We start from the raw sequence: 15,172 nt of genomic DNA, 5'->3' as shown, positions 1-15,172 counted from the left end.
GCTTCAGCAAGGCCTCCTGGGACAGCAACGCCTAGCTGGAGTAACCACAGTCTGGAATATGATGTGCAGAAATGTGACGAGGACTAAACAAGCACTGCTAAATGAACACATGTCAGTCAGATTCAGTAGGGCCTGTCTTGCTTCCACATAAAATTGCCAACCTATTCATCTACAAGGGGCCGATAGGGGTTTGGAGGGAAATGGAGAAAGCGGAGTAGATACAGCTGGGGTACACAGACAGCATCCATCCCAAGCAGTGGTTAAAGAGGCAGAAATTCAAAAAGGCTGGGAGAATACATGTCGTAAGATCATGCTAAGTCTCAACTTCATGCATTTTGGACTAGCAAGTAACATGGAAGAAACAAAATTGGCAATATGCTCCCAGTAGCCAACTCTCAGTTTCATCACTGCTCTTTCCCTTTATTCAAAACAATAAGGTGTCTCTGCTCTTCTACCTCAGAGAAACCTGGCAATTAGGGGGTGGGGGCAGTAAATGGCCCAAGGGTAAATTTAATGACCCTAGAGGGTCAGGTGCTTTCAGTGAGCACTTTCTAATAAATACATTCTCTATGCACCCACATCCTTGTCTCAGGCTCTGGTTTTAGGGGAACCCAAACTAAGAGGGAAATCAAGACAGGAGAAATTGCCAAATCACCCTGAAGAGCTGAAAAAGTGGCTTTTGTGAATTATTTATTTATCATCCAAGATTATCCTTAAGGCCATAAGTATCTATTTGCCAGAAACCTTTTGTAGACTGTGAACAGAAGTTACCTATGTCAGTAACCTGTGATTCAACTGAGGAAATTAATAAAACCATTTCTTTGGTCAAATAGAAAATGCTAAAGAACTCCAGGGCTGATACCATCACTATTAAAGATGATAAAGTTGATGACATCATGACACAGGTTCTAAAAAGCAGCCTAAACCTATAAAGCTATGCATAGTTACCAATAACAAGATTATTGTTATATTTAATATTTTCATAGACTTTTTTAGATTGTTTAGAACGATTTTGGATTCACAGCAAAACTGAACAGAAAATACAGAGTTCCCATATACCCCCTGCCCCACACATGCACAGCCTGCCCCACCAATATCTCACACTATGGTGGTATATTTATTACAATCAATGAATCAACACTGATAACCGTCTATCATTCAAAGTCCATATATACATTAAGTTTCACTCTTGGGGTTGTACATTCCATGGGTTTTAAATTTAATTTTAAATTGCAAAATGGTATAAAAAATTCGTTCTTCCCCCAAGAAGTCATAGTATGCACTCAAAAAATAGAGTGCATACCCATGGAACTAGTTAAAAGTCCTCAGAATAAAGACCTAGGAATCTTACACAACCCACCAATTGGTTTTTGAAACATGGCAGAAATGTGGATCAAGATGGATAAAGAATATGCTCACAGAGAAGTACAAAATTGCATGGTCATTCCCAGCAGCACAACTGAACCATCGTAAATCCTCATACATTGAATCCAGGAACTATTTAAGTACTCTTTGTGAATGGAATATGAGTTGACATAAAATTAAGACAACTGAAGCCAGACTAGCATAATGGTTGTTAGTAACTTGGAAGAAATGACAGTAGATAATGATGGAGTACTCTTTTAATAAATGACCCATTGCCAATGGTCCCAAATCTCCTGATGAGTGGGAAAACACACATTCAGAACTCTAAGTGGAAAAAAATGATTCAGAAGAGCAAAATTCCTGGGGCGTCTGGGTAGCTCATTGGGTTAAGCATCTGACTCTTGATCTCGGTTCAGGTCATGATCTTGTGGTTCGTGAGATCAAGCCCCATGTTGGGCTCTACACTGACAGTATGGAGCCTGCTTGGAATTCTCTCCCTCCCTCTCTGTCCTTCCCATGCTTGCATGAGCACATGCTCTCTCTCTCTCTCTTTTTCAAAATAAATAAACTTAAAAAAAAAAAGAAGAGCAAAATTCTGAATATGAAGTTATTTCAGGAATAACAGTGTATTGTGACTGTATTGGAATTTTTACATGTGTACAATTATATGTGCAGGTGTTTTAAAACCTATCTAATTAAGTCTAAAAGAGCCTTTTTAAAAATATGGAATAAAAATCTTAGGGATAAAAAAATCTTAATCTAATTAGTAGCTTTTTTTCTTTTCTTAGTGACACAATTGATGGCATCTTAAATTCAGTAAAATATGACAAGTGCTTACAAAATTGTGGGAAGGTCTGGGGGAGCAAAGGTAAGGGAAAATCACCACTGGCTTTCAGAGGTCAAAAGGTTTAAGGAATCACAGAAAACCTCTGCTGATGATCTCAGCTATAGGTAGCACCAAAGCAAGTGATTCCAAAAAGAATGCCCAGAAATCAAAATAAAACCTCATGCCTGCCACTGCCCTTACTTGTCCCCTGCTGACAGAGTGGACCCCCATGATAGAATGTGCTCTTATAAGAAGACACTAGAGGGGCACCTATGTGGCTTAGCCAGTTAAGCATCCAATTCTTGATTTCAGCTCAGGTCTTGATCTCAAAGTTCGTGGGTTTGCTGTCAATGCAGAGTCTGCTTAGGATTCTCTCTCCCTCTTTCTGCCCCTCCCCTGTTCACATTCCCTCAGTGCTCTCTCTCAAAATAAATAAATAAACATTAAAAAAAAAAAAGACACTGGAGAGCTTGTACCTTTTCTCTGCCTACCACGTGAAGGCACAGTGAGAAGGCAGCAAGACAGGCAAAGAGCCCTCACCAGAACCCAATCACACTGGCATGCTAGTCTCAGGCTCCCAGCCTCTACAACTGTGAGAAATAAATTCCTATTGTTTAAGCCACCCAGTATGATATCTTGTTATGGTAGCCCAAGCTAACTAATAAACTAGGCTTCTTCCCTAAAATGCAGTTCAATCAGCACCTTTACATCACATAGATGAAGAGGATGATAGTGGTTTAATAATAAACAATCTGCACAATTGTTTATTATTATTATTGTTATGAATTATGATACATAGGATTATCATTCTCAATTCTTCACTCACTCCTTAATAAAGTTATACATCCACACTCTTTCCCACATGACTCTGCAGTGCCTCCTACTGCACTGTGGGCAGTGCAACCTACTGCAGTTACATATGGCCATGTGATTTGCATGGGACAATGGAATTTACTAGATGTGATGCAAGCAGAAGTTTTAAATGTTTATTTTTTTTATTTTAACTTTATTTATTTTTGAGAGAAAGAGACAGAGTATGAGCAGGGGAGGGGCAGAAAGAGAGAGGGATATATAGAATCTGAAGCAGGCTCCAGGCTCTGAGCTGTCAGCACAGAGCCCGATGAGGGGCTTGAACCCACGAACCACAAGATCATGACCTGAGCTAAAATCGGACGCTTAACCAACTGAGCCATTCAGGCACCCCACAAGCATAAGTTTTAAATATGTTTGTGTGGTTTGCCGGCCTACTTATACTTCTGTTGTCTGCAATAAGAAAGGCATGCCCCAGACAGCCATTGGCCCTGGGGAAGCAGACAGGAACCCAGCCCACAGCCCAGAGCCAAGGCCAGGCAATCTTGGAACCCCGCTGAGCCACAGACAACCCACAGACCTAGGAGGGAGAAAATGAGTGTTTATTATTGTATACCCTCAGGATTTTGACATTGTTTATTATACAGCAAAAATTACTTCAAGGATTAAATATATAGCTAAAACAGTGCTTGGCACGTATTAACCATAATTATTTCAGGAATCTTGTAAATTACATAGCATGATGTAAGCAATATATATGTGAGCAATATATTCAAGAGTCTTTGTTTAAAGATAATAGCAGATATGAATAGCAGGCCTTCAATATGTAAAAAATGTTACATTTTACATTTTCTATATCAAATAATACCTAATTCGAGCACCAGATATTAGGACTAGCAAGAAGTCTAATAGCTGTCCTTTTTCCATCCTCATCCCTTTCTTGCATGATACAAAACCCCCAGGACTTATATGGTTCCAAACAGAAGGGGAAGACCAGACTTCCGACAACTTGTGAAAGTAAACAGATTTCAAAAAATATTTTGTACCTTTCTGAGACACCTAAGACCTCAAACTATATAAGTAATACATGCTCTCTATATTGCTGGAATCTGAGGGAGTAAATGTCACCCATTGTCTTAATTTATATTTATATTCCTAATTACTTAAATTAGAATTAGAATTAAGAGGATTTTACAGGGCTATTTGGAAGTAATAGTGGTTTAAAAAAAAAGGAGATGGTCTATCACCATTTTAATTTAATGTATCCTTAAAAAATGTAATCAGAGTAGTGTAAAAAGACAGAAGAGGATTTGTCTTAAGTGATATACAACAAGTTTGTGCATATGCAATTAAGTATACATCAGAATAAGTATATAGAAAACCATTCAAAGAATAGCATCATTCTTTGAAGGGCAATTTGGCAATACTTATCGAGAGCTATAAAGTTTTTATGTCCATGGACCTTGTAATCTCATTCTTAAAACAAATCTAAATCAATAAATCAAAAGATGAAAGATATATTTATAAAGATGTTATATTCATCTCTAATTGTGAAAAGTAAAAATAACCTAAACATAAGAGAGCTTTGGTAATGTAATTTGGTATGTAATTTTTAAGAATATTATACAATATATTAAAAATAAGCATTGTAGAATCATAAAAATCAACAAAAAGAATCAAAATAAGTACACTCAAAATAAATGTGTGGTTAAAAAAAAAACCCACAGCATAAAAATAATGTAATTGCATGTGGCAGAAGATTGAAAATGGAACACAAAGAGTTTGGGTGTAATATTTTGCATGCTAGATTTATATTTCTATTCTAAACACCTCTTGTAATAATAAAACCATGAGAAAAATTATGTTAATGTGTGCTAAAAAATAATGGTCCCTAAAAACAGTACCAAAAGGTGGGTGGATCCATTTCCAGATCCTACTAGAAGGTGAACAGGCAACTGTTATGGACTCTCACTCTCAAGACCAACCAAAGACACCGAGAAAGGTATGAGAAATCCCTGAGATGAAGACAGAGGGCTATTTTGAACTGATGTGAGAGGGAAAGACTGGCATAGGCAAACACAAGAGGTGCCCAGGAGAGTATAGAAAAGATAGAAAATAGAATAAAATAGAAAAGGTACTGTTGGGGAGTGCCTGGGTGGCTCAGTCGGTTAAGCGTCTGACTCTTGATCTCGGCTCAGGTCATGATCTCACTGGTTCAGGAGTTGGAGCCTCACACCAGACTATGTACTTATCAGTGCAGAGCCTGCCTGGGATTCTCTTTCTCCCTCTCTCTCTGTCCCTCCCCTGTTCACACACACACACTTTCTCAGAACAAATAAATAAACTTAAGAAAGAAAGAAAGAAAGAAAGAAAGAAAGAAAGAAAGAAAGAAAGAAAGAAAGAAAGAAAGAAAGGAAGGGAGAGAGAGAGAGAGAGAGAAAGAAAGAAAGAAAGAAAGAAAGAAAGGAAGGAAGGAAGGAAGGAAGGAAGGAAGGAAGGAAGGAAGGAAGGAAGGAAGGAAGAAAAACTACTGTTGGGATAAAGAATACCCACCCTACACCTATAGCAAATCAGATTTGGTTCAAGTGATCTCAAAAACAAAGGCATATCACAGGCAGAAGCTACTGTGACGTGGTGTGAAAAGGAAGTAATGACTCTGGTTAAGTTGCTATGCTTACGGAGGATCCCCACCTAAAACTGCTCTTTCCTGAGGGACAAAGAGCAAAGCCCCACATCAAGTTCTTCTGTTAGGGTGAGGAGATATTGACTCAGTTTTTCACTGCCTGGGCCTCTCCACACCAAGGCTTATGCATATACCCCACTGCTCACCCCCTGAGCTAACAGGTGACAGAAACAGGGGTATGACCTTCCCCTATATGTTTTGCTTGACAGGAAAAACAAGCCCATAAATCAAAAGAATAAGATATTTGAGAAGTACAACTACCTGGATTTTAGATTCCACCAGAAGCACAAACATACACATCAACAAATTTAAATCAGCTTAATGAAATATTTTTAAAGGAAAGAATGTATCACTATGATTAAAAATATATTAAAAGGGTGAAGCAGGGGGGAGCCTGGGTGGCTCAGTCAGTGACTCTTCGTTTTGGCTCAGATGTCACAGTTCGTGGGTGAAAAAGAACACTACTGAGAAATGAAAGGCAAAGAAGGACTAGAAAGAGAAGTGCTAAAATCCAAATTACAAAAATAGAAGAAATTTTAAAAGAGGATTAAATATTTGAAGATGTAGATAAATGTTTGATTTTCTTAAAGATAACAGGCCTAAGATGGAAAGAGCTTACAGAGTGACAAAAAGGAGAAAGAAAGAAAGATCCACACCACATTATATAATTAAAAATAAGAAAGACAGGGGCCCCTGGGTGGGGCCTCAAGTTAGGCTCAGCACTGACAAAGGAGCCTGCTTGGGCTTCTCTCTCTCCCTCTCTGCCCCTCCTCCACTCATTCTCTGTCTCAAAATAAATAAGCAACTAAAAAAAAAGAATAAAAGGGGCACTGGCCCGGGTGGCTTCCTCAGTTAAGCATCAGACTTCAGCTCAGGTCATGATCTCACAGTTTGTGGGTTTGAGCCCCATGGCAGGCTCTTGTGTTGACACTTCAAAGCCTGGAGCCTGCTTTGGATTCTGTGTCTCCCTCTCTCTCTCTGCCCCTCCCTTGCTCATTCTCTGTCTCTGTCTCTCTCTCTCTCTGAAAAAGCTAAATAAACATTTTTTTAATTAAATTTAAAAAAAAGAGTAAGAAAGATAAAGAAAAAAACCACAAAAGCTATCCAAAAGAAAAAGCTTATCACATCAAAGAAATAAAAATCAAATTACTCAGAAGCAACACTGCCCTAGCAACTATGTAAATAGAATTTCCAAAGTACTGAAGAAAAAACCTTAGAATTTAGGATATTATATCCAGCCCAAAAATAAATCAAATCTCAGAAATATAAGGATTTCTCAGAAATATAAGGCGTCAAAAGGTTTGCTATGCAAAGATCCATGATGAAAACAGGGTGGGGATATGCTTAAAGAAGAGGACAAACAAATATAAGAGACGCTGCAAGTGATAAGTGAATAAAAGAGATATCTTGGTTGTAATCCTAAAGTTGGTTGCTATATTAAAAAGAGGGCAAGAAAGAAATCTGTGATCAAAATAAAAGAAGAAACATTCTAATAAAACCGTATTCAAAAGCTTAGATGCTATAAGTGTGTTGAGAGTTAGGTTCTCACAAGGGATGTAAAGAACTCAAACTAGTTCACCAACCTAGCTGGTCTCTTGTCAGTTCTTGACAAGAGAAGTTTCTTGCACCCAAGTATCAATCACATCACTAAATATACCGCTTAGTTCAGGTAACATGATGTTTACATAAAGATTTTCTCAATGAAAGGAATGGTACATGAGGTCCTTACCTCATTATGGATCAGTAACAATTCCCAGATGAGCATTTTGAGTAGGTTTAGCTATTAATTTAAAGGAGAGAAGATGAAGTGGGTGAAAAGAAATAGGAATAGAGAAAAAAAACAGAAATAATGACATATTTTGAACCCCAAATATATTAATAATTAGAATAAATAAATATTAACTAAATTTTAAAAGATAAAGTCACAGTTGGATTTTATAAAATCTAAAATATGCTGTTTATAAAAGATATTCCTAAAGCGTAAGAACACATAAAAGTTAAAAGTAAAAGGATAGAAAATTAAATATGCAGCAAATTTAACAAAAAGAAAGTTGCTACAGCCATTACTAACAACATATAAATGTCAAAGTAAAACGTATTATTAAGGACGGAGAATTCAATTCACTATTTAATGCAATTATCCAAGAGGATAAAATAGTTTTAAATATGTAGTTACTAATAAAATTGCCTGAAAGTATATGAAGTAAATTTTATTGGAACTGCAGGAACAGAGTAATAAATCCACTATTTTAGAGAGGGATTTCAGCACACTACTCTCAATTACTGAGAAGTCAAAGAGAAAAAAAAATGACAAAGATATACAAGATATGAATTACACAACTAAAAAACTTAGCCTAAAGAACATTTGACACTTAGAATAAAAATACTATTCTCAAGTACAGATGACTAGTCATAAAAATTATCATGAATTAGGACATAGAGAAAGTCTCAATAATTTTATAAAAATAAGTATGCAATTAAATTAGACATTAATATACAAATACAAATTTTTAATTCCCACTTACTCAAAATTTATTTTTCAAAGACTTGATAAATGACTTGTGGATTAAAATGACATCATAATGGAAATTTTAAAATGTCTAGAACTGAGGGGCCCCTGGTTGATTCAGTCCGTTAAGTGTTCAACTCTTGGTTTTGGCTCAGGTCATGAGCTCACTCACAGTTTATGAGTTCAAGCCCCTCATCAGGCTCTGTGCTGACAGTGCAGAGCCTGCTTGGGATTCTCTCTCTGTCTCTCTCTCTCTCTCTCTCTTCCTGCCCCTCCCCTGCTCATTTGCGCATGCTCTCTCTCTCTCAAAACAAACTTAAAAAAATAAAATAAAATATCTAGAACTGATTTAAATTTTTTTAATTCTATATCAAAATTTATGTGATGCAAAAAAAGCAGTGATCTGAGAGAAATTTATAGCCTTAAACATGACTATTGAGGGAAAAAATTGAAAGCCTCAAAAATCAATGAATTAATTGTCCATCTTAAGAGATCAGAAAAGGAACAACAGGATAAAGGTAAAGAAAATACAAGAGATAAATGAAAACAAAGAATAGAGAAGACTAACAAAGCTAAAACGCCAAAATATGGCTATTTGGAAAAACAAAGTAAATAAACTTTGGCAAAATTAAGATAAATAGAGAAAAGATACAAATGATTTTATAAATAGAGGCAATTATTATAGGAAAAATAAGAGTTAAAATGATTTTAAAAGACTTCTAATTCCAAACGATGGAAAAATCAAATTGGCTCATCTGCCAGAAACAACAACAACAAAAAAAAGCAAATATATATGGAACAGTAGTTTTTAGATATTGGTCATTATGCAATAATTGACAGCAAATGATGCCAGAGAGAAGGGAAATTTGAGGGGAGTCCCACAATCACCCCATCAGCTTACTGTTTGGGAGAGATTTTAGACTTCAACTTAGTAAGAATCTGTAACGCAAATTAGTGCAACCACTTTGTTAAAGAATTTGGCATTATATTATATAGTTGAAGATTTACATAGTCCGTAGCCTAGCAATTCATTCTGTTCCTAGGTATATCTCAATAGAAACTCTAACACATGTAGGACAGGATACATGTAAAAGACTGTTCATACAAGCACTGTTCACTTCACAATAGCAAAAACCTGAAAACATCACAAATATTTATTCACAGGAAAACTGCATGAATGAAGCATGCCATGTATATATATATACATATATATACATATGTATATATATACATATGTATATATATGTATATATATACATATGTATATATATGTATATATATATACATATATATACGTGTATATATATATATACATATATATATATATAGTAGAACTAATTAACTACACAGGGACTTGCTTGGCATAAGATAACTCCTAACAACAAGCTATTAAAGTGGAAAAATAAAGTCCCTAAAGAGTAAGTTGAGCACGATGTTCTTCCTGGAAAGTTAAAAATAACTAAAATAAAGGCTACGTAAAAATAAGTAAAAATACAATTAATCTATCTGTATAAAAAGGAAAGTAACTTCCACTTCTGGGAGCATAGATGTATCTTTCCCTATTCTTCCCACTAAGTAGAACTAAAACCTCTGCTTTTAATATATAAGACAAACATCATGCTGTACATGACATCCCCGTGACTTACTTATTTTATAACTGTTAGTTTGTACTTTTGACCCCCTTCATCTATTTCACCCACCTAGGATATGCCTGGAGTATTGGTGACCCCAGCCAACAAAACAACACCCAGTGGCCTCCACCTGCTGGTACTTAGAGGTTGTTGTGGAATTTTCTCTTCACCACTCAATCGTATCTACTTACATTAGCCATCAGCAAAAGAAGAAATATCTTTTTCCGGAGACCAAGAGATATTTCACACAGTATAGTTTTGACGGCTTCAGTTTCTTCATTCAGCTCATCCAGTCGCTAAACACATAGAAGCCAGGATTGTACCCGAATGGGGAGACAGCGGTAGAAGTTAAGAATGAAGCTCAGATTCAGGGGATTCCTCAGGCTTGTCAGCTGGAGGGACATGACCTCCTCCTGCCTGAGAAGAGCTTAAAAATTGGCATGACAACTGAAAACATAGCAGCTCCTGTTCATCAGGAAAACAGCAGTCCGCATGCCTATCCCTCACCTCTAGGTTATAGAGGTTTCCCAAAATCTGTAAGTCTGTAAATAACGTGCTATGTCATGGTATTCCTGGCAACTGACCTCTTCGGAATGGAGATATGATCAACAGATGTCAGGGTCTATTAGAACAGCTGCCCCGGAGGCACCTCTGAAACATTTTTGGTGGGCAGTGGTGGATGAATGCGATTAACAACTTGGTGGATGCTGCCAAGAGGTGTAGACATGAAGCAACGTGGCTTACGGGGCCGTCTCCCTTCTCTGTCACTGGAAACACAATCAGCCAGAACTCATCAGAATGGTTTGCAAGCCTGTCCACAATTGGTGGGTCGCGGGGCAGGGAGGCTTATCTTTACTTCCGCAGGATGGATGGGGCTGGGGCTTCTCACGCAGCTGCCCGACGGGTCCCATGGAGGCAGCAGACAGAGATGGCAGAGGCCACTGCGGACACCGCCGTCCAGGTCCTGGACTGTACCGGCATTCCTCTGGCCCAGTAACCAGCGGCATCTGCTGGGACAAAAAAAAGCGGGGCTGCGGCTTCTTCCCGGGGAGCCGTACTCCATACGTTCCCCCGCGGACTGAGTGCGCACCACGTGGCTGGATGCGCTGGAAGCTCTTCCGGTGCAAAGTTACTGCTCTGCGCCTCGCTCCGGTAACAGGACCCACCTGGGATCGATTTTCCCGTCAAGCCGCATCACGCTGGAGCGCCACGGTGGAGCTGCCTCCGTGTGGAAACTGCTTTTCAAGCGCACAAATAGCACCGCCTTTCATGGTTCCTTCTTCCTTGAGTTGAGGCCTGGGGATCTGGTGCCACAGCTGCTTCACAGCCTGGTGCAGGAACGCCTCTTCTTCCCTCGCCAGGAGGACGTTGGAGTCCCAGAGCGGCTGGTCTTCCATCTCAAAAATTGTCACATTCTATCAGATGTGAGGTGCTCATTGTGGTTTTCATTTGCATTTCCTTGATGATGAGTGATATTGAACATCTTTTCATGTGTCTGTTGGTCAGCTGTTTGTCTTCTTTGGAGAAATGTTTGTACATGTCTTCTGCCCATCTTTTCACTGAATTATTTGTGTTTTGGATGTCGAGTTGTAAAAGTTCTTTATATATTTTGGATAGTAACTGTTTATCAGCTATGTAATTTGCAAATATCCTCTCCCATTCAGTGGTTCCTTTAGTTTTGTTGGTTGTTTCCTGTGCTGTGCAGCTTTTTATTTACATGTAATCCCAATAGTTTAATTTTGCTTTTGTTTCCCTGGGCTCAGGAGACATATCTAGAAAGATGTTGCTGTGTCCAATGTCTGAGGGATTACTGCCTATGCTCTCCACTAGAACTTTTATGGTTTCAAGCCTTACATTTAGGTCCTTAATCCATTTTAAGTTTATTTTTGTGTATGGCATAAGAAAGTAGTATGTTAAGTACACTGGAATTAAAAAATAAATAAATAGATATATAAGTATATATATCAACAAGTAGTTCTTCATAGACTGAAACTTAAAAAAAAAAAATCTCACCATGGCAGTTCAAGTGCAGTTTGCTGAGGTCAGCTTATATAGCTTGGTGTACATCATGGTAACTATAATCAATAATACTGTATTGCATATTTTATTTTTTTTAATTTTTTTTAACGTTTATTTATTTTTGAGACAGAGAGAGACACAGCATGAACGGGGGAGGGGCAGAGAGAGAGGGAGACACAGAATCGGAAGCAGGCTCCAGGCTCTGAGCCATCAGCCCAGAGCCTGATGCGGGGCTCAAACTCACAGACCGCGAGATCGTGACCTGAGCTGAAGTCGGACGCTTAACCGACTGAGCCACTCAGGCGCCCCTGTATTGCATATTTTAAAGTTGCCAAGACAGTGGATCTTAAAAGTCCTTACAAGAAAAAAAAATGTCTTGCTACTATGTATGCTGACAGATGTTCACTAGACTTATTGCTGTCATTTCACAATATATGTAGAATCGTCATGTTGTATACCCGAAACTAACATAATGTTATATACCTCAAATTTATAAATTAAAAAAAACAAATATCAGAATACCTGAAAAGTAGAGAGCCATCTAGGGATGTTGGGACCCACTGAAAGATATGCTGGTGAGCTTTCTGTGTTTTCTCTTTGCTTTATGTACACCAGACTTAAAGCTGAAGAAGTCAGCAACATAGAAACACCCATGGACACAGAGAAAAAAAGCCCCAAACAAACGCCTCCTCTCCCTAGTCAAAGAGCCAGGAAACGGACAGCCTAGCAAGACAGAGAACCTGTAGGCAAAAACTGCTCTATTCTAGCAAACACCCCAGAAAAACTATGGCCCAGCCCATGCCAGCAAAAACTAAGTGAACAGGCTCGACTTCTACCCCACCACCACCACAATCCCACCACCCCCTCCACCACCACTTGAGGCTATAACAAAGAACTCCAAACCACTAATGTGAAAGACAGTAGTGTGGGAAGCCAGGACTTTCATCTCCACCACAAGGTAATGAAGTCCTCCCTGGGTTCAGTGGAGACAAGGTGGGGAACCTAGATTTCCCCTTCAACCTGGCAGTAACAGAGTGCTCTTTCTTTCCATTGTGGTGGTGTGAGAGGAAGTCTTGGGGAGATTCAGGTCCTTCATCACCAATCAATCAGCAGTAATGAGGCTACAGGGAGATTACATGAGGAGCAGCTGAGGTATCCATGCCCCTATCTGCCAGGGGAGTATCACTGATGGCCTAGTAAGGAGCCAGAACTCCCAATCCTGCCCAGCAGTAACTAAAACTCCCACCCTTGGGTGTCAACAAAGGCCAGGTAGAGAACCTGGACTTCTACACCTACCTGGTAGTAATGAGGCAGGGCCCTCCCTTACTCTGCCACAGAGGTATCAGAGGAAGCCAAACAGAATAAAAGGTTTAAATAAAATCCAGAATCACATAACATAATACCCAAAATGTCCAGGTTTTATTTGAAAAATCACTTATCAGACCAAAAATCATGAAGATCTAAAGCTGAATTAAAAAGATAGTTATTTGAGGGGCACCTATGTGGCTCAGTCAGTTCAATGTGCAACTTTAGCTCAGGTCATGATCTTGCAGTTCACGAGTTCGAGCCCCACATCAGGCTCTGTGCTGATACCTCAGAGCCTGGAGACTGCTTCAACCTCTGTGTCTCCCTCCTTCTCTACCACTCCCCTGCTCATGCTCTGTCTCTCTCTCTCTCAAAAATAAACATTTTTTTAAAAGGATAGTTATTTGAAAAGACAGAGATGATAGTGATGTTAGTATTATCTAATAAAGATTTTAAAGCAGCCGTGATATAAAATGCATGTGCAAAATTATAAGCACATTTGAAACAAATGAAAAAATAAAAAGTCTCAGTAGAAAAACATAGTATAAGCAAAGAAGGTAAGAAGAAGAGCCAATGGAAATTTTAAAACTCAAAAAAATTTTTTTTAATTAAATAAAAACCTCACTGGATTGGATCAATAGAATGGATGGACAAATAAAAAGTAGAATAAAATAAGTAGAAACTAACCATTCTAAACAGGAGGAAAAAATTCAACCAAAAATATTAACAGAACTTTAGACACCAATTCTGCAGAATCTCTTCTAACAAGAATGCATACAATAGAAAGGAAAAGGATATTTTCCAATTCATTTATGAGGCCAGTATTAGCCTGATACCAAAACTACAGACAGTACTAAAATAGGAATCCATAGGCCAAGATCCCTAATGAGCATAGATGCAAAATCCTTAAAACAAAATAGTTTAATAAAATCCTTAAAATAAAAATAAAATATCAGCAACTAGAATTAAACAGTATATAAAAAGAATTTTAAGCTATGACCAAATGGAGCCTTACAAATTCCCAGAAGAAAAATCCCATGATTATATCAACAGATACAGAAAAGATATTTGACAAAATTCAATACTCGTTTACTTAAAAAAACTCTCAGGAAAAAAAAGACAAGAATAAAGAACCTAATAAAGAACATATTTAAAAAATCTATAATTGGTTTTTTGTTTTTAATATGAACTTTATTGTCAAATTGGTTTCCATACAACACCCAGTGCTCATCCCAACAGGTGAAAATTTTAAGACAAAAAACAAAAAAACCTTCTATCAGTTGATATTATATTTATGGTGAAAGACTGATGCTTTCCCCTGAAGATTAGGAATAAGATAAGGGTATCCATTTTGACCATTTTTGTTCTATGTTCTACTAGAAGGTGTAGCCAGTGTAATAATGCAAGAAAATGAAATAAAAGCATACAGATCAGAAAGGAGGGTATAAAAGGGTCCCTATGCAGAGGACGGATTGTCTACATAGAAAATCCGAAGGTGCTTCCTTCCGCAGCACATTTACTAAAATTAGAAAGAAGATCCCAAGGAATTAAAAAAAAAAAACCTCCTAATTCTAATAAGTGAATTCAGTAAGGTTGTAGGATACAAGAGAAACAGAAATATCAACTCTATTTCTATACACTAGCAATAAATACATGTGGACACCAAAATTAAAAATATATCATTAAAAATTGCACAAAAATATGTGTAAATCTAACACCACATGTACAGGACTTGTACTACAAACTATAGAACATTAATAAAGATTTTAATAAAAGAAGAGCCACAGCACATTCATGGATTAACAGATTCAGCATAGGAAAGCTGTCAGTTCCCCCCAAATTGATACACAGGTTTAACATAATTTCTACCAAAATCCCTGCAAGATGTTTTATAGATGTAGACAAGGTTATTCTAGAGTTTATATGGAAAGGCAAGGGAACAATAAAAATTCACCAAGGGCACTCCTGGGCATCTATCTCAGAGAAATGAAGATTTATGTTAAAAAAAAAAACTTCACAAGTAT

The 15,172-nt window shown here is 37.7% G+C and overlaps 1 pseudogene; it reads left to right on the top strand.

Annotated features, from left to right (window-relative positions):
- Nucleotides 1-9,524: 9,524 nt before the first annotated feature.
- LOC113600009 (methionine aminopeptidase 1D, mitochondrial-like) lies at nt 9,525-11,894 on the top strand (annotated as a pseudogene).
- The last annotated feature ends 3,278 nt before the right edge of the window (nt 11,895-15,172 follow it).

The sequence above is a fragment of the Acinonyx jubatus genome, chromosome C2, assembly GCF_027475565.1.
Source record: "Acinonyx jubatus isolate Ajub_Pintada_27869175 chromosome C2, VMU_Ajub_asm_v1.0, whole genome shotgun sequence".
Taxonomy (NCBI): Eukaryota; Metazoa; Chordata; class Mammalia; order Carnivora; family Felidae; genus Acinonyx; species Acinonyx jubatus.
The sequence above is the reverse complement of the archived record's forward strand: the minus strand, read 5'-3'. Positions and strand labels throughout refer to the sequence as shown.